At 43.4% G+C, this 26,070-nt stretch overlaps 1 protein-coding gene across 3 annotated transcripts in view; it reads left to right on the forward strand.

Annotated features, from left to right (window-relative positions):
• RALY (RALY heterogeneous nuclear ribonucleoprotein) overlaps positions 1 to 26,070 on the forward strand; it is a 90,904-nt gene that overhangs the window by 24,300 nt on the left and 40,534 nt on the right. Inside the window, exon 2 of one of the 3 annotated variants that reach the window (XM_059705909.1) lies at positions 16,623 to 16,718. The exons of 1 other annotated variant lie outside the window; for it this stretch is intronic. The gene's annotated coding sequence lies outside the window, so the exon portion shown is untranslated. The remainder of the gene's footprint in view (positions 1 to 16,622; positions 16,719 to 26,070) is intronic. One more of the 3 variants, XM_059705908.1, reaches the window with a different exon arrangement.

A 26,070-nucleotide genomic window follows, 5' to 3' on the forward strand; every position in this document is an offset into this window, starting at 1 on the left:
GGGTGCCTGGCCAGCCCGGGTGAGGGGATGATGGCTGTTTGCAGCTGGTCACACACCCTTCAGGGTGGGGGTCCCCACTGGGGTGCCTGGCCAGTCTGGGTGAGGGGCTGAGGGCTGTTTTCAGGCTGGCGGGTGACTGAAGCTCCCAACTGCTCCTTTTTTTCTTTTTTTTTCTTTTTATTCTGGGCCAGCTTTAGCTTTGAGGCTTGGCTCCAGCTCTTAGGCCTCCGCTGCTGAAAGCAGGTTTCTGGCCTTTGTTTACCTTCTGATTTGAAACAATGTTGCGATCCTGCTGGCTGAAGCCCGGAGGACTAAAGCAGGTTTCTGGGGTTTTGTTTAGTTTCTATATTTGTAACATAGTTGCTTAGAGTTGCAGCTCAGAGGCCTGCAGCTGCAGGTGGGGAACATTGGAGTCCTCCATCACTGAAGCAAGCAAGCCTCATGTTAGTTTCAAGCTGCCTGGCTGCCGGCCGCCATCTTGGCTGGCAGTTAATTTGCATATTGCCCTGATTAGCCAATGGGAAGGGTAGCGGTCGTACGCTAATTACCATGTTTCTCTTTTATTAGATAGGATTTTTTAAGATATATTTTTATTGATTTCAGAGAGGAAGGGAGAGGGAGAGAGAGAGATAGAAACATCAGTAATGAGAGAAAATCATTGATTGACTGCCTCCTGCATGCCCCCTACTGGGGATTGAGCCCGAAACCCAGGCATGTGCCCTTGACTGGAATTGAACCCTGGACCCTTCATTCCACAGGCTGACGCTCTATCCACTGAGCCAAACTGGCTAGGGCTGGACCTCAACTTTTTCAGCTGTATTATAACAAAGCTCATTCTCATAAAGGACCCTTTCAACTCTAAATTTTAGGCTGCTTTATGATAAAATCAGTCTGAGCTCCTTTTCTATCAAAAATGTCTTCCTTCTCTGGGCCTACTCTGAGCAGGGCATTTCAGTCTTTGGCCAGAGGCCAGCAGAGGCAGCCTAGGCCCTGACCTTCTGTCAGAAGCACTGACTTGGCTCCTAATTAGAAGTGGATCGATATGGGCCTGCATCCAGGCCTGGGGAGCTTGTGAGGAGGCCTGAGGAGAGCTCCTAGCTAGGGAGAATCTGATTACCGTTAAATGGATCTGGTTACACTTGTCAACACAACAGTTCTGGTGGTGTAGACTTCCTCCGATGGGACCAGCAGGCTCTGAGCAAATGGGGAAATGGTTAACTTGTGTCCACCTTCCTTTGATATGTGTTCCCCAGCTTTATAAACTATATAATACTAGAGGCCTGGTGGTGGGGTGGGGGGTGGGGGGTACTCTTAGCCCAGCCTGAACCCTTTCCAATCTGGGATCCCTCTCGCAATCTGGGACCACTGGCTCCTAACTGCTTGCTTGCTTACCAATTTGATCGCTGCCTAACCACTCCCTTGCTAGCCTGATGGCCCCCAACTGCCCTCCCCAGCCAGCCTCGTGGCCCCCAACTGCCCTCCCCTGCTGGCCTGGTGGCCCTCAGCTCCCCTCCCCTGCTGGCCTGGTGGCTCTCAGCTCCCCTCCCCTGCCAGCCTGGTGGCCCTCAGCTCCCCTCCCCTGCTGGCCTGATCGCCCCTAACTGCCTCTGCCTTGGCCCCCACCATCGTAGCTTTGTCCAGAAGGAAGTCAGACGGTTGGAAGATGTCCGGGATCCCGGTCTAATTAGCATTTCCTTTCTATTAGTATAGGTGATCTTCTCGAATACCTACTAAGTGTTAAATATTGGGTTAAGCTGCTTTTATTTTTCCTAACAACCTACTGAATGGGTTGGAAAAGGAAACTGAAGCTCAAACAAGTGAAGTGACTTGGCTGCCCTATGTATCACACAGCGTGTTCTCTATTGTACTACACTACAGCGTTTGTGATTATTTACAACACTGATTCCAAATTGATGTACTGTTCTCAACTAGGATCATACGTATCCTTCTAGACTAGAGCCCTTCAAAGATTGGAGGAAATTCTTTAAAACCAGTGGTGAGGAGGATGGGGGGATAGGCTTTGCTTGCTTTTGCTTTTCATCTCCTTTCCAAGGTCCCTACGGAATGAGCAGGCTCTAATGGGAGAGATCAATCATCATTTGGGATCAATGGGAAGGCTTCCTCCTGCATGCAGTGCAGAGTCAGGTTTCTGAACTGGCCCTGTGGGAGGCGGGGGAAGGGACTCATGGATATTTCTAGGTGTTGTAGAACCTGCATGCTTAACACATTCAGCTACCAGTGTGGTCAGACCAAATTCCCCCTATAGTTGTGTCTTCAGCAAATATTGGTTGAGTATCTCCTATGTGTCAGAGCACGCTAGTGGTAAGGATTCCCAGATGAAGACCCAGTCCCTGCCCTGAAAGACCTCACCATCTAGCGTCAGAGTCAAACAGGAAACAAATCACTATATTCTGTGTGTGCCTTAATAGAGGCCTGTGCAAGGGACTCTGGGATTACAGAGGCATGAAGGTGGGTTTTCCTGGAGAAGATAACTTTGATCTGTACTTTGAAGGAAGAGTAAGAGTTGAGGCAGACAAGGCAAGGAGGGTACTTCAGATGCGGGAACTAGCTTAAAGATGTGTCCAGGAACTCTTGATAATGGAGGGGACATTAGAGCAATTTCTATCATGGAACAAATCATATTAGCAGCCCTAAGTCCTAGCCCCTTGCCAGATTTAGGATTGTAATAGTAACCACTGAGTGGCAGTAACACAGGAGCCACAGGTGGGGAGAAGGAGGTGAATTTATTAGTAGGTGCCAACTGATACTTAGTTTCAGGGAGGAAGCTGATGAGCAGCAGCTCTCTGTCCTCTGAGCCAAACTTACAAAGGTGCTGGATGGGGGTTTTTGGCAGTGGTTTGAAAGCTCATCTAGCCCGGCACATGGCTTTGCTTCTCTGATGGCAAAATCCTCTGTTCCACTCAGCCTACCCCTCCTTTCTCTGTTCTTTTAAAAGAAGAAATTAATGGAATCGGTTCAAAATACCCCTGAAGTGAAATTACATTTTTAACTCTAATTACTCTAATTAAACCTTGACGGCTGTGATCCTAGAATGGCAGATATGCTAAGTACCCCATGCCTGTGACGAGCTCACCTCCCCAGATGGAATGTTGTTCTGTTCTGGGCTTGGGAGAATCATTCTTTTATGTTTTGGTTTTGTTTCCCCGTTAGCATTTTAGTCCGGCCTCGCGGCTCCCCGCTGGGGCAGCCGTACTTGCGGGCTGCAGGCTCGCTCAGGGGCCTCATCTCCGCGGAGGTCCCTTTGCGTTCAGAGATGAGGCCCCTGATGGTCCCTGTCACATACCTTTGTGTTCTCTCTCCAGTTGAGGTCAGACTGCATTGTCTACCGAGCCCTTCCTTGGGTAAAATACCCTGCCTTTGGGAACCTGCTCTTATTAGAAGGCCGTCTGCTGTTCTAGGGCTAAATCTGGATCTAGGTTCAGTTTATGGCTGATATTAAGGATACGATTTGAGGTCAGGGACAAGGAGCTCTGAAAATAGGATATTCTCTTCACACATCTCAGCACAGGGTAGAGTCATCTAGAGAAATGCCTGATCTTGACCCTTAACTAGTTACCGGGCCAGACCAAGGAACATGATGAGGAGGGAGAGGGGGCAGCCCTTGAGGCAGATTGAAGTCTCATTAATGCTGTGAGTCATTTCATAGTTCTGTTGAACCAAATACCCCTACGTTCTAGTGACCTCTGCTCAGCCTAGAAGCCTGACCTGTCAGCAGACACTGGGTGCTATGTTAGGTACTGCAAGAGATACAGAATTAAGATACTTACCCCTGCCCCTGAGAAGCTTAGAATTGTGTGGAAGTGGGGAGGCAGTGGTGAGTGAGTGACAGTCATAAAAGTATGACTAATTATGTAAAGCAGAACAAGCAAAGACTTCTCACAGGTGTTGGCATTTGAGTTTGTCACTGAATAGGCAATATTGGCAGAGGAAGGGAGAAGGACATTGCAGGTGGTAGGAAACAGCATGGGTAAAGGTAAAAAGTTTGAGTACAGTGTGCAGGGAAGGATATGGTAGAGAATGAGGGTAGAATTTAAACTTTATCCTACAGGCAGAGGGTATCCAATGAGGGTGCAAGGCTATGAGAGAGTATGATGCATTGGGAGACAGTGATTGGAAACAGTGCATTAGAACAGGTGTCAGCAAATTGTGGGCTGTCGGCTCAATTCAGTCTGATGCCTCTTTCCGTAAAGTTCTGAAGTACAGCCACGCTCATTTGTTCCTCCATGATTGCTTTCATACTACAGTGGTAGAGTTGACTCTACAGAGACTGATATAAGCCCACAAAATCTAAAATATTTACTATTTGTTCTTTACAGAAAAAGTTTGCTGACCTCTGAGTTAGAAGTAAATTATGAAAGTTCTGTAAGAGACGATAAATATCAGGACTAGGCCTGAAATGGATTGGAGGTGTCAAATGAGACTTTTTAGAAAAAGAGACAGCATGATTAATCAGAGAACACCTATCCCATCTGCCTCTCAAAACTTTGCAAAGGCCAGATATGCTGAAAGTCACCATGGTCACAAAAGGCACAGGATACGGGCAAGTACTGATTTGTCCTTATTAGCTGTGTGACCTTGGGTAACAATCACTTAAATTCCCAGAAGGCAGGTGAATATAGTGAATAGGATGACAACAACAAAAAGAATCAATCAGATTCTTCCTCATGTCACAGAGCTCTTAGTCTGCCACTTCTCTATACTTCACCCCAGTTTAAAAATCTGAGGGCCCTCTAATGGGAAAGAGAGATCCTAGAAAACCTGTAACATAGTTTGAGTTGAGAAGTTGAGCATGGATATGCAGAGTGTTTTCATCACCCATGGCAGTTGGTGGTGTGGAGAGGGGCCCATGATACTTTGAGGACACCCTGTGCCCTTTCCTAATTAGTGGTACCTGTTCTGCCCAAATTGAGTTTATTCCTAGCCTTTAACCTCCAGGGCATATTAGGCCCCTGCAAAACTAAAGGCTGGATCACCTCTCCCAGCCAGAAACTGTATAAGTACCCCTTAATATCTTTTATGTGCTTCCTCCTGCCAACTACACTGTATCCCCTATCCTTCACTCCTTTTTCCCCAGAACATTGTGCATCTATCTTTTAGAATAGAAGAAAAAACACTGGATGAGGAGACCACAGTGGTAGGTTCCAAACTCATTTCTCCCTTCAGCTTACTATGTGATCTCAACCAAATTGTTTCAAGATCCTGGCCCTTCTGTAGACTCCAGTACAAATTACTTTAGCCACTTCTTGGGATTTGAGATGTCTTCTCTAAGACCCAACTTCAGAGCACATCCCTTTTTTCCTTTTCCCTTTGCCTGTGTTTTTTCCTTTTTTCTTTACCCCTTCCCTTTCAATTAAGAATATTAGTATAAGCCCACACCTCATTTACTTGAAATTCACTACCTTCATAGTCATATCTCTAGCTATTTTTACTAGTTGGGTCCCAGGAACTGGCACTAAGTCTATTATAATGAAGCAGACCCTGGGGGTTAGTTTCAGCTGACCCTAGAGGTGTTCAGCAAGGCATGATGTCTCTAGGATGGGCAGTCTATTTCAGTACAGGCAAACACTTGGCCCTGGGGCATCCGTGATACACTTGGGCAGCGGTTCTCAACCTGTGGGTCGCGACCCCTTTGGCGGTCGAACGACCCTAAGACCATCCTGCATATCAGATATTTACATTACGATTCGTAACATTAGCAACATTACAGTTATGAAGTAGCAACGAAAATCATTTTATGGTTAGGTCACCCACCACATGAGGAACTGTATTTAAAGGGCCAGAAGGTTGAGAACCACAGCACTAGAGGAAGAAGGGCCAGGCACTGATCTAGGCAAGTTACATATTTTCTCCATCCTTTTCTCTCATAACTTATGATATAGGTAATATTATCCCTGTTTTACAGATGTGGGAACTCAGTGACTAACTCATGGTGGGTACAGGGGAACAACTAAATATTCCCTGTTTCCAAGTAGGGGAGAGTGGTAGAGGAGATAGACAAGTAAACAGAGTGGTCAAAGCTCTAAGACAGCGGTTCTCAACCTGTGGGTCGTGACCCCTTTGGGGGTTGAACGACCCTTTCACAGGGGTTGCCTAAGACCATCGGAAAACACATATATAATTACATATTGTTTTTGTGATTAATCACTATGCTTTAATTATGTTCAATTTGTAACAATGAAAATACATCCTGCATATCAGATATTTACATGATGATTCATAACAGTAGCAAAATTACAGTTATGAAGTAGCACCGAAAATAATTTTATGGTTGGGGGTCACCACAACATGAGGAACTGTATTAAAGGGCCGCGGCATTAAGAAGGTTGAGAACCACTGCTCTACGAGGATACACGAGAACAGTTAAGTGACAATGATACCCAGAGCCAGGGCTCAAGCCCATGTCTGCATGATATTTCTACGATATCATGCTGCCTTCCCCTGCAAAAGAGTAGGGAGAGTTGGCTAACTCAAGTGCAAGTCCAGGTTGGCAGGCACTCTCTGGCCTTGGGATTCAGAACTGGACTTAAGTCATAGCAGGCCTGAGGTGTTAGGCAGATGACAAAGGTAGAGGCTTCCACATGGACCTGGGCCCATTTATAGAAAGAGCACACGATTTTGTGCCTTCTAGAAGTAAAGCCTGGTGGTCAGCACCGGCAATATCATGAATACCACAAGGAACTGCAGAGTCAACTCTGTGTTACAGGAGAACAGGGAGGAATGGTTGATATCCAGGGGCTATGGGTAGGGGATGGGAGTTACAGCTAAGACTTTAAAATATTTCCTGCCTGGCCCTGCTGGCGCAGTTCAGTGATTGAGTGTCGACCTATGAACCGGGAGGTCATGATTTCGATTCCTGGTCAGGGCACATGCCCAGGTCGTGGGCTCGATCCCTAGTAGAGGTCGTGCAGGAGGCAGCCAATCAGTGATTCTCTCTCATCATTGATGTTTCTATCTCTCTTTCCCTCTCCCTTCCTCTCTGAAATCAATGAAAATATATTAAAAATAAATAAATATTTCCTGCCTGTAGTTAGAATTAGTTTGAGCACTGGATTTGAGTTGCTCAAATCGTTTGAGTTGCTGTATCCCACCTGAAATGATAGAGTTAGTATAGATAGTGAGAAGGAAGGGAAGAGATTTTACAGACGGACAGAAGCCAGTCTCCAGGTTAAAAAAAATAAGCCTTGTTAGATTCTACAAATTATTCCAGCTTAAAAATTTGAACCATTTTCTTCTCAGCACAGCCTTGGCAAATGTTCATTCCCTGCCCCAGAGACCCTGTCTTCTTTTTTCTTTGACCCTGGCTAGGCAGGCAGGCTGTGGCTAGCTCTGGGCCATAGCATCCTTCAGTCTTGCTCTTTCACCTTGGGTCCTCTTCTGTGAAGCCCCTGATAGTGTTAGATTCAGTTTCTTCATCTGTGAAATACAGGGATTGGGCTACCAGAACGAGGTCCTGATGTTCTATGCTCAGGAGCTCCTTTATCCACCAGATCTGAAGTTCAGTCTTTTTTTTTAAATCCTCACCAGAGGGTATTCTCTCCATTGATTTTTAGAGATACCGGGGCCACGTTTCAAACCTACAACTGAACCCATTGATCAATACTGGCCAAGGCCTGAAGTTCATTCTTAAGGCTAAGAGCAGTCCCCACCCTTGGTATCTAATAGTCTTCACATAACAACTGAATTTCTACTAGAATTCACAGATTTTTTTTTTTTTTTTTTGCCTGGCCATCTACTTATGATTTTAATTTGGGGGTAAAATTGCCATTATCTCCCAGATACTGAAACTGAGGTTCTTGGGTTGAGTCCAAATCTGCAGAGCATTGTCATTGCTTCTTTTTCTTTTTTTTTTTTTAAATTCTCACTTGAGGATATGTTTTTGCTTTATTTTTAAAATTTATTTTAGAGAGAGAGGGAAACATTGATGGGAGAGAGAAACATCCATTGTTCGCCTCCTGCATGCACCGACCAGAAATCGAACCCCTAACCCAGGTATGTGCCCTGACTGGGAATCAAACCCACCACCTTTTGATGCAGGGGATGACGCTCCAACCAAGTGAGCCGTCAACCAGAGCTGCATTGTCTTTGCTTTTTAAGTACCTATTCAAAAACCGATATGTGAACTTGAAACTTGGAGCTCCATGTTCCACACTGAGGATACTTCCAAAGTCATTCTCTACTGTCAGAAGTCTGGATGATGTGGGAAGCGCCCTGACTGGGAGTAAGCAGACTGATTCTGGCCCTGCCACTGCTTTTCTTTTATAACTTTGAAGAGATCCTCTCCCCACTTTGGTCTTACCACCCCTTCTGTAAAGTGGTGGGGCCTCTTACAGCTCTGGTCTCACCAGGGACAGAAAGCAGTCTTCTACACAGTTCAGTTTGCAGAGCACTATCTGGCCCAAGCTTTGGTGTGTTGGTTATAGATTACAAAGGCTTAGATTCTTGCTCCCAACTCAGGAGGGGGAAGGGAAACCATCCAACTGTCTCATTAGCATGGAGAAAAGAAAACAGTAATTACTTGTGCCTCCCTTGATGATTCCTGTGGGTTGGCTCTTCTAGGGAAGGAGGAGGGAGAAATTGGAGACAGTTTTAGCTGAGGAAGGAGAAATGCTGTTCGCTGCTCAGAAAATGCAGAGGCAAGTATTATTGTCTTGCACATCTGTTATATTCTCTGGATATTCCTCCAGGCAGCCTAGAGACTGCCTGGATTGAGTTTCATCTACTTATGGCATACATAGTGTTCTCAGACATGAACATGGATTGGGCTCAAGAGTCCTAATGTCTCTTGTCATTAAGAAGTTAGCTGCCCTTCAGGGCTTCCGTTTGTGATATGCTGGTATCCTGAGACCTGTCTTTCTTGGGGAGTAGAGGAGGGTTTTACTGAGTCATTTTGTGACTGGCTGCATTTTTATTATGTTGTCATATTTTTAATCCCCATGGTAACACAACCAGTTGGTTCTTATACCAGGGCACAGGCCACCACACAATAGAGCCAGTCACAAGAGGCAAGGTCAGGTATCCTTGTGAGTGGGAGGAGTGTGGTAGGACTGCAAGACAATGGAGTTTGGTCAAGACTGTTGAAAGCAGACCTCATAAAGGTTAAGGTGGTTAAAGCTTTGAGGTTAGGGTCAGCTGGAACAGAACTAACAAATAGATTGGCAAGTATGGCTATTGGGACAAGGGCTATTTGCTCTATGTCCAGTCTTGTACTCCTTGATGGATGTGGGCAGTTGTGCATCTTCAGGTGCTGGTTGCAATAGAAGTCAGTCTGAAGCCACCTGTAGGTGAGCCCTGCCTGATTGAGCCTTGGAGCTATGACGCTTTTATTATGACCTGTGGCTGCTCATGCCTGCCTTGGTTGCCACCCGAGAGGCCGATAGAGCCAGCTTCCATCTTCCTTCCCTTCTCCTGAGGAAGATACCACTTCAGCAGCACCTCTTTCAGTTAGTCATCCTGCAGGCACTGGAGATAGCTCTACTCTAAACAGCAAGGGTTCTATAGGGACATGCTATTTTTTAAAAATGTGCTTTACAAATATAGGCGATGACTTCTTTTGTCAGATCTCTTCTTAGCCCCCTGAAGCACTCTTTCTCTTTTCCCAGGCCTTTTGCTTGGTTCCTCACCTAACAAAAGCCTTTGAATCCAGACCCCAGTACTTCCCAATATTTTCTCTTAATTCACTTCCTGGCTTCTTCCCTCCAGTCACCAGTTGTAGATTCCTGGTTTCCATATATTCCTGTAGAACCTGCCCTATTATTTTTTTTTTATGCAGTGCTCCAAAATAATAGCCTGGACCATGGGAAGGAGTGCTTTTTCCAGGTTAGCTTGCAGTCATCTGGGACATAGTAAAGTGCTTCCCAGAAATAGAGACAGTATACATACTCAAGGACACAGTTCATGCTGATTCTTGCAAAGGTGTTCTAGCATCATATTCCCTTCCAGTATAAGGTGTTTTGATCAGGTTTAGCCCAGGTACCTCTTATGACTTCTTGACTGTTTGTTAGATTGTCTTAGAATATTTTGTCCTTAAGGGCATAGTATCCAGTTCTGTAAAAGCCCAGCTCTTCTCTTACTGCAACAATGAGCTGAGAGCCCCTTGGGGAGAGCCTGGGAAGTCAAGTCCTGCAACACTGGAACTTGAAGGTACACTTGTATTCTATCCCCGCTCATCTTTTTCCCAGGCATGCAAAACTAGCAGTTGCTTCATCAACTACACAATGGGAAAATTTGGTCCATTTCCTAAAACTTTATTATTGGTGCCTGCTTTGATATGCATGGGCTCCTTTATTTTTGAGCATTAGAGAGTGCAATGTATATACTAGAAAAACACAGTCTTTGGAATCATTTCTGGGTTCCAGTAAGTTCTCTACCTTAGCTGAGTGATTCTAGACAAGTTGCTTTATTTCCAAGACTCAGTTTCCTCCTGTAAGATGGGGATAATTGTACTGACCTCAAAAGGTTATTAGGAATAAATGAGAATAATTAAGACTTTGGGCATAGGGTATGATACATAATAGGAAAGGCAAGTGTACATTTCTTTCCTTTTTCCTATTCCTTTTTATTGCTTCTTATTCATACCTTTGTGGTACTTAAATGGAATAACAGCTCCTGTCATTGAGTCACTTTTGCCAGGCCCTGAGCTAAGGGCCTTCCTATGCTTTCTCATTTATTTCTCCCAATAACAAATTTGTGACGCAGGAACCATTTTAAACAAATAAAGAAAACTGTGGCACAGAAGGTAAGTACCTTGCCTAAGGTCACAAAGCTAGTAGAGACTAAGCTGGGATTCAAACCCAGGTGTCTGATTCTAGAGCCTGAGCTCTTCAGCACTAAATTGGTCATTACTACTTTTCTGTTACTTTCCCTGAGCCATTTTCTCTTTACTTGGACCTGCTGGGATTTGTGTGCATGTAGTTCTTGAGCATTTTTAGTCACAGTTTAATGCCTGACTGTCTTGGAGGTACAGATAGTGACATTGTGTATGCCACAGCTTTTCTTAATTCTTCCACTCAGAGCAGATCCCTTTAACTGAAAGATGGTATAGCTACCACCCTTTTAAAAAGAGACAATCCCATCGTTACTTCTTTTACTGTTCACATCAAACCAAATAGTTTTATCAACCCTGTTTGACCCATCAGCAGATCCTTCAAAAGAGTAGGTTCTATTACCCTCATTTTACAGATATGGAAACTAAGGTCCAGGAAGGTGAAATGATTTGTTCAGGGTTACATGGTGAATTGGAGGTAAATCTGAAAATAGCCTTTAGGTTTTCTGATTCTTAGCCCAATGCTCTCTCCACTAATTTAGTAAGAAGGAAAAGTACGTGTGTACAATATGCAGATGAGACCTAAAGAGGGTTGATCTGTACTAGGACCTAGGATCTAGAGCAGCGGTTCTCAACCTGTGGGTCGCGACCCCTTTGGCGGTCAAACGACCCTTTCACAGGGGTCGCCTAAGACCATCCTGCATATCAGATATTTACATTACGATTCATAACAGTAGCAACATTACAGTTATGAAGTAGCAACGAAAATAATTTTATGGTTGGGTCACAACATGAGGAACTGTATTAAAGGGCCAGAAGGTTGAGAACCACTGATCTAGAGAGTTCTGAAAAGGGACCTTGATTCCTCCATCTTCATCCTAGTTCATTTACACACATTTGAGGAATTCAGCAGAAAAGGAGAAACACTTTCCTTTTATGGTTCAATACATTTTTATGGCATGGTGCTGTGGGGAAGGGTCCAGAGGAGGTCCGTATCCCTTTATCCATAGGCCAGTTAGACTCCCAGGGCTTATTAGCCTGGAGTAACCCCTGTAGAAGAAGCAGAGGAATAGTGGAAGAACCTGTATGTCTTCTGACTTCTGCAGGCTTCAGCCTAAACCAGGAGAGGGGTGGGCTCGGGCAGGACAGTGGTGAGAACTGAGGATTGGAACCCTGAGGAGCTTTACTTTATTTCTGCGCACCGATTTAGTCTGAGGTTTAGACAAGTAAGTTCCCTTCATTTAAAATTTAGGATGAATTCCTAGTGCTGCTTAAAAAAAAAATAAAAAATCCTTGGTTCTGGAACAAGAAGGAAAAATAAACTTTCCCAAAGTCTAGGCTTCAGACATCTCAATCCTGCCTAGGCATCCTCTTCCTTTTTGTCTCCTTTACTTTTTCTGATTTCACCACTTTCCTCTCCCTTTCTCTCTTTTTTAAAACCCTTACCCGAGGACATCCGTGGAGGAAGGTGGGGAGGGGGAGAAAGAGAGAGAGAGAATGAGAGGGAGAGAGGCAGAGGAATATCATTGTGAGAGAGAACATCTATCGGTTCTCTTCCATACATGCCCCAAACAGGGTTCGAACCTGCAACCCCAGGTATGTACCTTGACTAGGAATTGAACTGGCACCCTGTCAGTGCACAGGATGACACTCAACCAACTGAGCCACGCCAGCTGGGCTCCCTCTCTTTTCTCTGTTAACTGCCCATCTTTCCTTCTTATCCCTTCCTCTCCTTGCTTCTCCCCAACTCCTGAAAATAAGAATGAAAAAAGCGTACCTTTAGCTAACAGATTAGTAAAAAATGATATTATAGGTACTGGGGCTGAGAGTCAGAACATGGAGCTTGAGATATTGGACTTTACTTTTAGACCTCAGAACCAGGGCGCTGGGGCAGGTGTTCATTCATTTATTCATTCACATGTTCCTCAAATTCTTAGTGTCTCATACCTGCCAGGCTCTCTGCCAGATACTTGGACTATTCCAGTTAATAAGACCCTAAATCTGCCATAAGATCAGTCTTATGGGGAAGACATAGCAGCAGTAAACCTCCTTTCCCTCCTCCCCCCATTCAAATAATTGGATTTTGAGGTAGATAGGACTTTATCTGTCCTTCCTTTCATGTTGCTACATAATCAAGTAAGGCAGACCATGAAGTAAGTAAGAAGCACATAGGCTTTCAAGTAAAGTAAAGCAGACCTAGGTTCAAATCCTGGCTCTGCTACTTACTAGCTGTTTGGCCTTGAATGACAAACAGCCTTACCCATCTTCAGTTACCTTTGCTATAAAATGGACATGCCATCCCCTGCTTCATAGAGTACCATGAGGGCTAATAGCAGAATGCCTAGTTGAGTGCTTGGCGCAGAGTAGCCCAAGCCTTTCTATCACCTTGCATCAAGACCTGGCTTAAGTAAGTCCTTATTCCTTCTATGAAGCTTCTGAGGCCACATCCAGTCAGACATTTCTTTCTCCACTTTTATGGCACTCTGAACTGTTAGATCTGCCTAATATTGTTAGTAGTTCTTTGGAGGAAGTTGACACAATCTCACCCTGAACTGCAAGGAGCCCAAGAATAAGGACTGTTCTCATTCATCCCTGCACTCTTCGTATCCCCTAAACCTGAGCTATGGCCATGGCCACCTAGGCCCAGGAAATATTTTTGATTGATTGGATAGAAGGCTTCTATATATACTCAGTGTATTGCAGCTGACAGAAAGAGCTGTTAAATAAAGATCTGGCTGGGAGTCTTCCATCCTAACTTTCCCCCTTTTCTATTACCATATTGATTCTCACAAAATCCCTCTGTTATAGGCAGGATGGGAATTATATCCCTATTTTGTAGCTGAGGAATCTGAGGCTCAGATTAGAATCCAGGTCTTTTGTTAAGAGCTCCAGTGTAAGATTGGAGTAACAGGAATGAGAATAGAAATCCTAACTGACTAGGTTTCCATTCTTTGGAAGCAGTACAAATCTTTATAAGCAAGAAGGAACAGGGGGACTATAGTTCTGAGGCCTTAGCTAATGGTGAGGCCAGAGCCAGATGTAGTCACAGCCAGAGATGTTTCAAGAACATGACAGAAAATGGTGAGAATGGGTTTAAGATAACTTCAATGAGTTTCTAGGCTTTGAAGATTAAGGATTTGAATACGTACAAAATACATAGTACATGTACAAAGCGCACCAAAAAATGCCTGAAAACAAGCATTTCAGGTGAGACAATGGCATGGACAAAAAATGTATGAGAGCTTGGAAGGCCCAAGGTAGACATAAGGCAGATGTTGACTAGATCATGGCATACCTATGGAGTGAGTCTGAGGTGGTTGGGAGCCATGACTTTTTTTTTTTTTTTTTTTTGAGCAGGAGAGTAGCATTAGGAACATTAGTCTGACAGTGTGTGCCCAATGGATTGGAATAGGAGAAGTGAAGGGAGACTAGTGAAATAAGGACCAGGGAAGAGGCTACTATAACAGTCTGTCTTTATAATGTCAGCACATTTTAAGAAATACTCTAGCTGTGCAGGCAAGAGGTAATGAGATCCTAACCAAGAGGAAGTTGACACGGTAGGGAATAATGAAGAACAGTGTGGATGCAGAGCTCTTAGAGCAAAAAAACCCACAAGGACTTCGCAATTGTGAGAATGGGGAAGGAGGAGTTGGAGAACATGAACATTTGGAGTCTAATACTTGGAGAACAGTTATTCTACTTGCTGAATCATGGAGGTGGGAGACAGGAGATGAGTTCAGCCTACTGACATGTTGAATTGAAGGTGCTAATAGTTTATGCCCTTACCACCAACCCCCTAATGCCTCTTCCCAGTTCCTTTACCCTGGCTTACAGGGATTCTTCAGTTCCGTGTGTTTTCTTTTTTTCAAGCCTAGAGTCCCTCACAGATCCCTCTACCTGTGTCTTAGAACAATTCTTTTTCCCCTCGCTGAAATAAGATAGTACATGTAAGGTGCTTAGCCTAGTACCTAGTCTAATTTCAAAATGTGCGTTAAATGTTAGTGGCTATGAAATGGCTATTTTTGTGGCTATCATCATAGCTTTGTGATTCCAGTAGCTACAGAATTAGAGAAGTCTCTGGAACCACCTGGCTGAAGGACTCAGGAGTCATTCAGCTGGTATTCAGTAAAAAGCCTGGACTGCAAGTAAATGGAGACGATCTCAGGCTTGGGTATAAGTGGGGTCTTTGAGCCATGTCAGCTAGGACTAGAGAACATGTTTCCTGACTTCTACTTTTGAGAATTGGCATAGTGTGTGGTTAGAAGGCCAAGCCTTAGATGCTGGATTTCCTGGGTTCATGTCCCAACTCTATCATCTACTAGTATTAGCTTTGTAACCTGGGCACATTTATTTAATGTCTCTGTACCTCCATTTCCCCATTAGTAAAATGGGAAATATAACAACACACCAACCTTACAAAATTGTTGTAATACAAACAAAGGGTTTACAGCAATGCCTGGCATGTGCTCCTATTCTCCTTATCCCAAAGTCATGTTTATTCCACATTCCAGGTAATATATAAGGTTTCTCTGTTCTTCAGCCACCCTCACCCAGCAGAGGAAGGGATGATCAGAGAAACCTGAAACTTATCTAAGTAATCTCAGAGTACTTAAAAGTTTGTCCCTGCTTGGTTCTAGGTTATCTAAACCTGGCCCAGGAGTGAGAGAGAGTTAGAGTTGTTCCAAAGACCCAAGTTCCATTCCCAGTTCTGCCACTGACATCCTTCGATATTGGACAAGTCACCTAACCTCTGAGGCTCAGTTTTCTCATACGTAAAATAAGGAGAATGAGTAATTTCTCCATGTGTATCTAGTATGTCATTCTTCCCATCACTGCATTCTAGCTATATTGACTTGTTGACTTATTTGCTCCTTAAGCATAATCAACTTATTTTTGCCTATTGCCTCAGGGCCTTTGCACTTGTTATTTCCCCCCTCTCTAAAACACTCTTCCCTTAGAGCTTTGCAAATCTTACCCCATACTTATTCAGGTCTCTGTCTAGTAGTCAGTTCTTGAAGAAGCCTTTCCTGACCATTTTACCTAAAATAGGCCTCATTAACAGCTTGGAGGGACCTGGAGGTTATTATGCTAAGCAAAATAAACCAGTCAGAGAAAGACAACTATCACATGATCATATCACTGTATGTGGAATCTAATGAACAAAATAAACTGATGACAAAATAGATCCAGAGATACTGGAAGCATGGAACAGACTGATGAATCGTAGAGGGAAGGGGGAGGGGGGTTGCGAGAAGAGATTAACCAAAGCATTTATATGCATATATGCATAACCCGGGTACTCAGACAATAGTGCAGTGAAGGCCTGGGGATGGGTGGAAGGGGTCAATGGGGGAAAAAGAGGACATCTGTAATACTTTCAGCAGTAAAGATAAATTTTTAAAAAATAGACTTCATTCTCATTCTTTCTTCCTTTACTCTGCTTTTTTTTTTTTTTAATGACCGCACTTACAATGACCTGCAATGATATATTTATTTATTAACCTATCTTTTGCTAGAATGCAAGACATGTGAGGGCAGGGACTTTATTTTATATTTTTAATCCTCACCCAAGGACATTTTCATTGATTTTTCAGCGAGTGCGGGGGGAGAGAGAGAGAGACATCCATCAGTTGCCTTCCGCACGGGCCCCACCAACCAGGGCTGTGGATCAAACCTAGGTATATGCCCCAACTTGGAATCGAACCCATGACTCTTTGGGGTACTGGACGATGCTCCTACCAACTGAGCCACACCAACCAGGGTGAGGGCAGGGACTTTGAATGCCTGCACATGCCTAAATTCTGAGTAGGACCCTGACTAAATTCCCTCTCTGTTATAGGTGAGCCCTGTTCCCAGAGGCAGCTGGTGCTGATCCTGTAATCGCAGACTGAGTTCAGCCTCGGTGAGTGAGGCAAACTGGCAAGCTTGGGCTAAGGTACAGAGTAACTAGTTTGGGGCTTATTTTTACCCTTACTACAGGTAACTTAGAGGTGATTACTCTTCTACTCCATGTCTAAGAGATTGACATAGGCAGCCTCCTGTATTGAGAGGAAAACTGAACTTGCTTTACTGGCGTTGTCATGAGATGGTCTTTTCCCATGAATAAGGCAAAGCAGATTCAATGCTTTCTGGCTTCCGCCAGCTGCTTTGTGCTGCAGATCTGAACCTGGCAGTTCCCACAAGCTCTCTTAACATGACCGTATAGTCCTTAGAGACTTTCCTGATTCCAGTCTTGACTGTGCCCTACCAAGCCCATAAGTCAGCTTTAGAAAATCCTGTAGTTTTATCAGTCCTCCAAAATGTGATCATGAACAGTTGTGAGGGTGGAGTGATCGAGTAGAGCTGTGTGAAGGGGAAGTCAGGGGGAGCTTAGAGGGAAGACAGCAGATAATGAGATGGGAAGGGAAATCAATCTATTTTTTAAAGATTTTTATTGATTTTTAGAGAGAAGAAGGGAGAGAGAAACATCAATAATGAGAGAGAAACATCAATCGGTTGCCTCCTGCATGCCCCCTACCAAGGATTGAGCCCGAAACCTGGGCATGTGCCCTTCTCAGGATTTGAACCAGCAACCATGCTGTGCATGGGACGACTGCCATACTGGTCAGGGCGGGAAGTCAACATCTTAAGAACCAATTGTGTTATGGATCTTATTTACCCTAGACAAAACCCTATTTTATAGATGAGGAAATGGAGGTTCAGGCAGCTAAAATAATTTGCCTAGGGTTCATACCTGGGCAAAGCTGATGTTAGAACCTAGGTCAGTCTAACTGTAAATAGCATTGTTCTCCCTGACTTGGCAGGCTTTCTTTGCGTTGCTAATCTCCCTGGAATACTGATTTTTCTTATAAGTTCAAGAAGACAGACCTCCTCAGAGATTCAGAAAGAAGGTCCAGTTATTTGAGGGGCCCAGCAGGGCAGGTAGCAGTTGGGGGTGCCTTCTGAGCAATGGCATTGCTAGTGAGGGGATAAGAGGCTAAAAATGGTAAGAAGAACCCTTCAAGCAGGCAGAGGCTTAGGCTAAATACAGAAGAAAACACCTGTTACACATTGGGTCCTATAAACACTTGGACCAGAACAGACAGGAATCTGGAGAGCTGGGTTGGAGCTGAGAATCCTGGATTTTTATCTTCTCTCTCAATATCTGCCTTTGGACAATCTCCATTATCCTATTTGTAAAATTGGAGTGCTCCCCACACCTCACATTGTGTGTACAGTAACCAAGGAGGATGTTATAGACCAGTGATGGTGAACCTTTTGAGCTGGGCGTGTCAGCATTTTGAAAAACCCTAACTTAACTCTGGTACTGTGTCACATATAGAAATTTTTTGATATTTGCAACCATAGTAAAACAAAGATGTATATTTTTGATATTTATTTTATATATTTAAATGCCATTTAACAAAGAAAAATCAACCAAAAAAATGAGTTCGCGTGTCACCTCTGACACGCGTGTCAGAGGTTCGCCATCACTGTTATAGAGAATCAAATGAGAAATGCAAGTTGGAAAGCTTTGTAAATTGTAAAGCAGCATGACCGAAATGAGAGAAAGTAAGAAGAAAACCGAAATGTCCCTGAAGAAAACATAAGTGTCCCTGACATCTCAGTCCCTGACCTATTTGTCATTGTTTCCCAAAGGTAAAGGGAGGGTTTTCCTTTGGAAATTTGTGCTGTAAATCTTTCCCCATGTCCTTCTGTCCTTCTGCAGGCCCTTCCCAAAGCTCAGTCTTTTCAGAAGGGAGGGGATCTCAGGGCACAGAGGCAAAGCCAGGCAGCAGCAGCAGCCATGATGTGCAGCATGTTGGTTGCCCAATGCAGGTTTAAATGCACTCACACAGCCTGGCTCCAAGGCCATTGCCGGCACAGATATTAAAGCCGTTTTCAAGAGCTCATTCCCAGCATGTGTTTGCACTCAACCACTAGTTCCACTAATATGTTGCCTTGTTCCCTACTGTCATCTCAGAAGAGGAAGGCTATTCCTATTTTGGCTGTAGGTTCCAGGCACCGCCTTTCCCACCCCCAACTGCTAGTGAGAAAGGCACTTACACATGTAGCCTCAGAACTTACCAGAGGTCATGTTTCCCCACCATCTCTTTCTCACCCTTGGCCAGTGATGGGGGCCACTTTCTTAATACTATGGAACAATGGACATTCTGTTCTTCCCTCTGTCTTCCTGAGGGTGCACAGAGGGGTCTGTCCCGTACCTGGTGCTCTTGGCTGGCCAACCTTCCTTCCTATTCTGAATCTCCAGACTCTTGTTTGCCACCTCTTTTTGTTTGGTTAATCTAAAGTTTTATAGCTTCTGGCTTTTTCATGTCCTGGTTGCCAACTTTGGATCTTTATTTGTTTGTTTTAAAGACTAGTTTATTGATTTAGAGAGAGAGAAAGGGAGAAGAGAGAAACATCAATGTGAGAGTGCAGCATCTATTGGCTGCCTCCTGCTCTCTCCCCCCCACCTCCCAGGCAACCTAGGCCTGTGCCTAACCTAGAAACTAGCAACCTTTTGTTGCAACTGAGCCACAGCAGCCAGGGCCCACGTTTGGATCTTATTGTTCTTATAATAACTACCCTGCGAAGAAGTTCCACCATTGACTATTTTAAAATTTGAATGATTCCGCATTTAAAAAATATATAAAATACTGATATCCATATAGTAGCGTATTTATCTAACATCCTCAGTTTTGTAGAGCCTGACTAAAGAACAAGGAGGAAGCAAGTCATTTTCATCCTTAAGCCCTTGCACAGCACTAATTTATTCTTATTATTACATGTTATTGTAACAAGTTTAGCAGTTTGGTTTCTATGCCCCCATAAAATTAAAAGCAGCATATAAAAAAGCAGGGAGGAGCTGCTCTACTGACAGTAGCTAGTGGTGAGAGCTGAGAACCAACAGTAAGGGAGGAGGTGAAAGAAGAATGATAAGAAAGAAGCTAAAATGAGTATGGAGGCCATTTAATTTAGGGGCAACAGCCCTACGGACATATCTGTGCTTCAGTAAGTGGTAATTTTTAAGGTAATTTTAGGTTGCTCTTGAAGGCCAGAGGTATCAGAAAATGTTAATTATAATGTCTATTATGTGCTATACATAAATTGATTTCATTTTCATAGCAACTTAGGAGTTAGGTGGTGATGTTCTCATTTTATAAATTACTGAGACTTAGAGAGGGACACAATAGACCATGATTGGAAGAGATAAGCTTAGAATCCAGAAGACTCTGGGTTCAGAAAACCAAGTTTTTCTGCTGTCCTATGTTCGCTCATTCTCTGTGATCCAAAACCCTGGTCCTTTTCAGCCTCTTGGGCTAGTCGTCCCCCCTGCCCCTCTTTTTTTTTCATTCTCCTATATAACATTTTCTTTTTAAAGTCATTCAGTCAGTTAGTGAGTATTTGAGTGTCCACCATGTGCTAGGCACAGTTTTAAGTGTTAGAAATGTAGCAGTGAAGAAAATATTCTTCTCTCTTGTAGTTTACATTCTAGTGAAGGAAAATAGATAAATGAATACTATGAAGAAAAATAAAGCTGGATAAGGGGACAGGGAGGGGCCGTGTGATGGAAGAAGGCTTCTGTGAGAAAATAAAATATGTGCAAAAATATGCAGTAACTGAAGTAGTAAGATATACTGTGTATCTTGGGGAATAACATTTCAGGCATAGAGTTCAGCAAGTTCAGAGGCCCTGAAACAGGAGTATGCTTCTTGTGTTTGATAAAAGGAGGTCAGTGTGGCTAGAGATGAAGTAAGCAAGGCTGTACGTATGAGTGGATTATGGAGAAGTCACCAGGTTGACAAGGACCCAGATCGTGTAGGGTTTTATACTGAGTGAAATAGGAAGTCACTGGAGAGTTTTGAGTAGAATGACATACTCTTGATGTCCACTAAAAACAAAAAAAATCCCTCTGCCTGATTGTACCAGCTAGGACCTCCAGTACAATGTTGGATATAACTGGTGAAAACTGACACTTCTCCAATTTTGGGGAGAAGTATTCAGTCTTTCCCCATTACGTATGGTGTTAGCTGTAGTTTTTTTTGTATATAACTTTTATCAGGCTAAGTTCCCTTCTATTCCTAGTTTATTGAGAGGTTTTATTATGTATGGATGTTGGATTCTGTTGTGTGGTTTTTGTCCTTTATTGTACCAACATGGCAATACATTGATTTTTTGATATTAAAGCAACCTTATATTCCTAAAATAAATTCCACTTGATCATAGTGTATAATCCTTTTTATTTTTATATGGTGTTGGACTTGGTTTGCTAATATTTTGTTGCAGATTTTTATCTATATTCATAAGAGATATTGGTCAGTAGCTTTCTCTTAATTACTAATTCAGCAATTTTTTTACTTGTTTTAGGTGTACTTAGATTTTCTATTTCATTTTGCGTCACTTTAAATCATTTGTATCTTTCTCATAATATGTTTGTTTTGTCTAAACGTCCTAATTTCTTGTCTTAAAGTTGTTCCCAGTATATCCTTATAATCCTTTTAGCTTCTGTAAGGTCAGTAATGATCACTTTCTCATTCCTGGTTTTGGTAATTTGTACCTTCTCTCTTTTTTTCTTGGCCAGTTTTGCTAAAGGCTTGTTAATTTTGTTGATCTCAAATAACCAACTTTTGGTTTCATTTTTTATTCTATTTCTTTAAAAAAAAAGATTTTTTTTTTTTTGAGAGAGAGAGAGAGAGAAGAAGGGAGAGGAGTGAGTAAAACATTGATATGAGAGTGAAAAAACATCTATTGGCTGCCTCCTTCATGTCCCCTACCAGGGATCGAGCTCGAAACCCTGGCCTATGCCCTGACTGGGAATTAAACCGGCAACCTTTTGGTGCATGGGACAACACCCAAACAATTGAGCCATATTAGTCAGGGCTATTGATTTCTTATTTTAATCTTTATTATTTCCTAACTTTAGCTTGCTTTGGGTTTAGTTTGCTTTTCTTCTTCTTCTATTTTTTTTTTTTAGTTTCTTATGGCTTAATTAAAATTTTTTAAGGTACTGTGCAGTCCAAATGGACTTTTCTTCAGCTGGACTTACCTGTGGGCTGGCAGTTTGCTCTTGATGTCTCTGAAGAAGTATCTAGAGCCTCAGAGAGAGCCTAACTCAGCAACAGTGGGGAAGACAGTGGTCTGTAGTGTATGCATTACCAACAAGGAGTGGGCTAGGGCTAGACGCGTAGTGCTGGGCAGCCTGGATCCTGCCTGCCGGTCAGCACTGGGCAGGCCTGAGCTCTGTGTAGGAGATGGAGGCAGTGCAGCAGCAAGTCAGGTGACACATGGAAAGCCAGTCTCCCAGGCTTCTGAGGAGGCTGTGCCTGGCCCATGGCTGGAGGAGACAGCAGCCCACCTCACAGGCTTCAGAGGCTTTCAGATGGTTCCGGGGGCCTTGCAGAACACTTCTGTTGCCTGTTAATGGCTAAGATTCAAAGGAGAGATTTGATGCCATTAAAGAAATAAGGCTTAGTGGTTTTTGTGTTCACAGTGGTAGCACATATATATAAAATTATAGGCTGTGGTTTTCAGAGACTAGCTGATTGATTAAGAGTGGACTGGGGAAAACCACACAAGAGTATAGAAAATCTCAGCCTTTGCCTGGGCAGGTGACATGACTCAGAAGCTCCTTTGGTGTATGTCTACCCCACCTAATGTGAAAGATTAATGTAAGAGAGTTTAGAATTCACTGGTTCAGTCTTGGGAACTGATGCTATCTGATGTGTAGAGCCTCAAAGTAGAAGAATTAACTTTTTAAGGTACATAATTTGTGAATTTGCCTTTTTTTCCCATTTAAATAGCATGTAGTAAAAGTAGTATTTGGCAATATTTTTGTGAAATAAAGGTCACTTGGGAACATTTGTGGTGAGGGAGGGGAGAAATAAGACTTATTTTTGGATCTCATAGGGTAACATTGAAGTAGCAAGAGCTCTGAGCAATGCCTGAGCTTTCTGGGTACATATTTGTGGCCTTTAGTTTTCTTACCTATAAACAATGAGCAGCTTTTACCCAGCCGACTGTATAAGGGACATTTCAAATAACTGCTATATATAAATCTAAAGGTGTATTAATGTTAGTAACTATCGTGACAGGGACCTGGACAGAGTCAGAAGGTCTGGGAGTAGTGGCGTGCCTCATCATCCTTCAAGGTGTGGGGATGCGTGTCTGCCCAAAGTGGACCTTGTAGCTTAATAAAGCAGGAGGTTCATTGTCTGCTAGTGTAATCATCCTATGGCCCCAAGAGAATTCAGTGGAGAAAATCTGAGGGAGGCTGACAGAGTAGCTCATATAACAAACACTGCCGTGGTTCTCTCCTCACCCAGGAATTTTGCCCACATTTTATTACTTTTGTTTCTCAGCTGGCTTTCTTGAGGGTTGCTGTCACAGAAAAGCAATAAGACTCAGTTCACTTATGGGGAAGGAATGGTGTGCAAAGGGCTCTGGGCCCCCTTGGACCCTGTGTTTCCCTCCTTCCTTCCCCAGTTTTCATTAAAAATAAAGAGGATTTTTCTGTCCTACTGGAGCATCAGGCCAGACAGAAGAGGTACTGATAGATCCTGTAGGTCAGATCAATCAGAGGGCAGTTCTGAGGATGTTGGCAGTGGCAGAAAAGCAGGGTCCTGAGCCCAAAGTGTTGAACTCTGAGAAGAGTAAGACATGAATAAAAGGGACTTATGGTGGGCAAATGTAGAAAAATAAAACAAAACTATCCTACAGAATACCATGTTAACACAAAAGCAAAAATTGCTTCTTTTGAATTATCTGTCCTTTTGTATTATTTGAGTCTCCACTCACCTCTCTTACTCTCATCGCCCTCTCCATTTTCCCAATTGGCATATCAGTCAAGAGTTATGGTAATAAGTGCATAGGCCAAGAGACAAAAGCTACCTATAGTATAACTGACCTTTTGGGAGATTAATTAACTGTGTCTTTCCCACCATTGCATATAGTTTTTAAAACTTTAGGCCAGTGGTTGGCAAACTCATTAGTCAACAGAGCCAAATATCAACAGTACAACGATTGAAATTTCTTTTGAGAGCCAAATTTTTTAAACTTAAACTATATAGGTAGGTACATTGTTATTAACTTAATTAGGGTACTCCTAAACTGGCCTTTGCTAAAACGTCCTCAATCTGACTGAGGTATGTTCGCTGAGGTCGACCCCTTCCAACTCTCCCATCCACACTCGTCTTGTATACTTGTTTCGTCTATCTCCTTTCCGAAAACCGACTTCTGCGCATGGGCCATGAAGTTTCAATCGCACTGTACATGACCGATCACACGTGGTATTTTGTGGAAGAGCCACACTCAAGGGGCCAAAGAGCCGCATGTGGCTCGCGAGGCCATTGCCTTAGGCCATATGATACTGGGGAAAGAGAGGAGGCCTTAAAGCCAAAGGTTTGAGTCCTTGCCCTGCTGTTTATTTCCTGTGTGACTAATCTCTCTGAGCTGTAGTCTTCTCATCTGCAAAATGGGGACAATAATGCCTATATGGTTATTGTGATGCTAATAGGAGATGATGAAAAAAATGCCTGGCCTGGATTGTTGTTCAACCGCTGGTAATTGAAGTAAATTCTGATACCATGTGTTCATTGTCAGATTGTATAAAAGGTGTTACAATCCAGGCTTTTAATCCTGTTCTACTAACTCAACCTTGGGAAAGCATTTGATATCTTTGGGCCACAGTTTCCTTAGCTCTATAAAGAGGGAATGAGGTGGAAAGTTGATCTATAATTGCTGATGTCCCTTCCAGTTCTGTGCCTTTAAAGGCATATTGGGTCCTGGCTGGTTTAGCTCAGTGGATGGAGTGTTGGCCTGCAGACTGAAGGGTCCCAGGTTTGATTCTGGCTAAGGGCATATGCCTGGGTTGTGGGCTCCATCCCCAGTCGGGGGTGTGTAGGAGGCAGCCAATCAATGATTCTCTCTCATCATTGATGTTTCTATCTCTCTCTCCCTCTCCCTTCCTCTCTGAAATCAATAAAAATATATTAAAGGCATATTGGTCTGTGGTTCAAAGGCATCAAAGAGTTAAAAGGAAAAAAAAGTCAAGAGGAGACCAAAGGAGAAACCTTAGCCTCAGTCCTGCTGAGGCCATACCATGGACAGTTACAAAGAAAGAGCCCTTATCTACAAAGAGAAGGTGTTGGAAGTGTCTGGGAATCTGCTGCTGGAGCAATGAATGCCTGTCATCCAGCATTTGGAAAAGAAATATCAAGGAGAAGATGAGCCCTAACCTGTTTGGCTCAGTGGATAGAGCGTCGGCCTGTGGACTGAAGGGTCCCATGTTCAATTCCGGTCAAGGGCATGTACCTTGGTTGCGGGCATATCCCCAGTAGGGGGTGTGCAGGAGGCAGCTGATTGATGTTTCTCTCTCATCAATGTTTCTAACTCTCTATCTCTCTCCCTTCCTCTCTGTAAAAAATCAATAAAGTATATTTTTTTTAAAAAAAGAGAAGATGAGAATAGCCTAGGACAGCAGTTCTCAACCTGCGGGTCGCGACCCCTTTGGAGGTCGAACGACCCTTTCACAGGGGTCGCCTAAGACCATCGGAAAACACATATAGCATATCAGATATTTAAATTACGATTCATAACAGTAGCAAAATTACAGAATTACAGTTATGAAGTAGCAACAAAAATAATTTTATGGTTGGGGGTCACCATAACATGAGGAACTGTATTAAAGGGTCGCGGCATTAGGAAGATTGAGAACCACTGGCCTAGGAGGTTGGAGACTGAGTAGAAAGCAGGTATGAGACCATGTGACATAGAACCTTGTTTGTGCTCCATTACCCACTTTCTGGGTGTTCCCAATCAAGCTATTTCTCTTTCTGCAGCCTCCATATCTTCATCTATAATATATTCTCCATCAGGTGATATATTCTCCAAGGGCCTCTTCAGGGCTTTCTAAAGTTCCACTGTCCGCTCTCTTCTGGCTCTCAAATTGTTTGTACCTAGTTTTTGCTGGTGTTGAGAGTATCATTCATATGGGAAGGTTCCTTAACCAGCCAGGCTTTATCTAGCCCTGGAGTATTTAGAATGCTCTTGAAACCACAATTTCAGGCCACTAAGATCATAAGTTTTCAGGTCGAGAAATTCCTTGGTCCACCTGGTTCAATTCCCTTATTAATGCAGCAGAGTAGAAAGACTACAGGCTTTGACAGCAGACCTTGAATTCAAGTTCCTGCCAGTCCTAACTTAATCTCTCCGAGTTATAGTATCATCATCTGAAAATTAGGATAGTGATAATAGAGCAGGCACATAGAGAATTACTATGTGGAGGAGGAAAAAAAACACGCCGGAGA

Source organism: Myotis daubentonii, chromosome 8, assembly GCF_963259705.1.
Source record: "Myotis daubentonii chromosome 8, mMyoDau2.1, whole genome shotgun sequence".
Taxonomy (NCBI): domain Eukaryota; kingdom Metazoa; phylum Chordata; class Mammalia; order Chiroptera; family Vespertilionidae; genus Myotis; species Myotis daubentonii.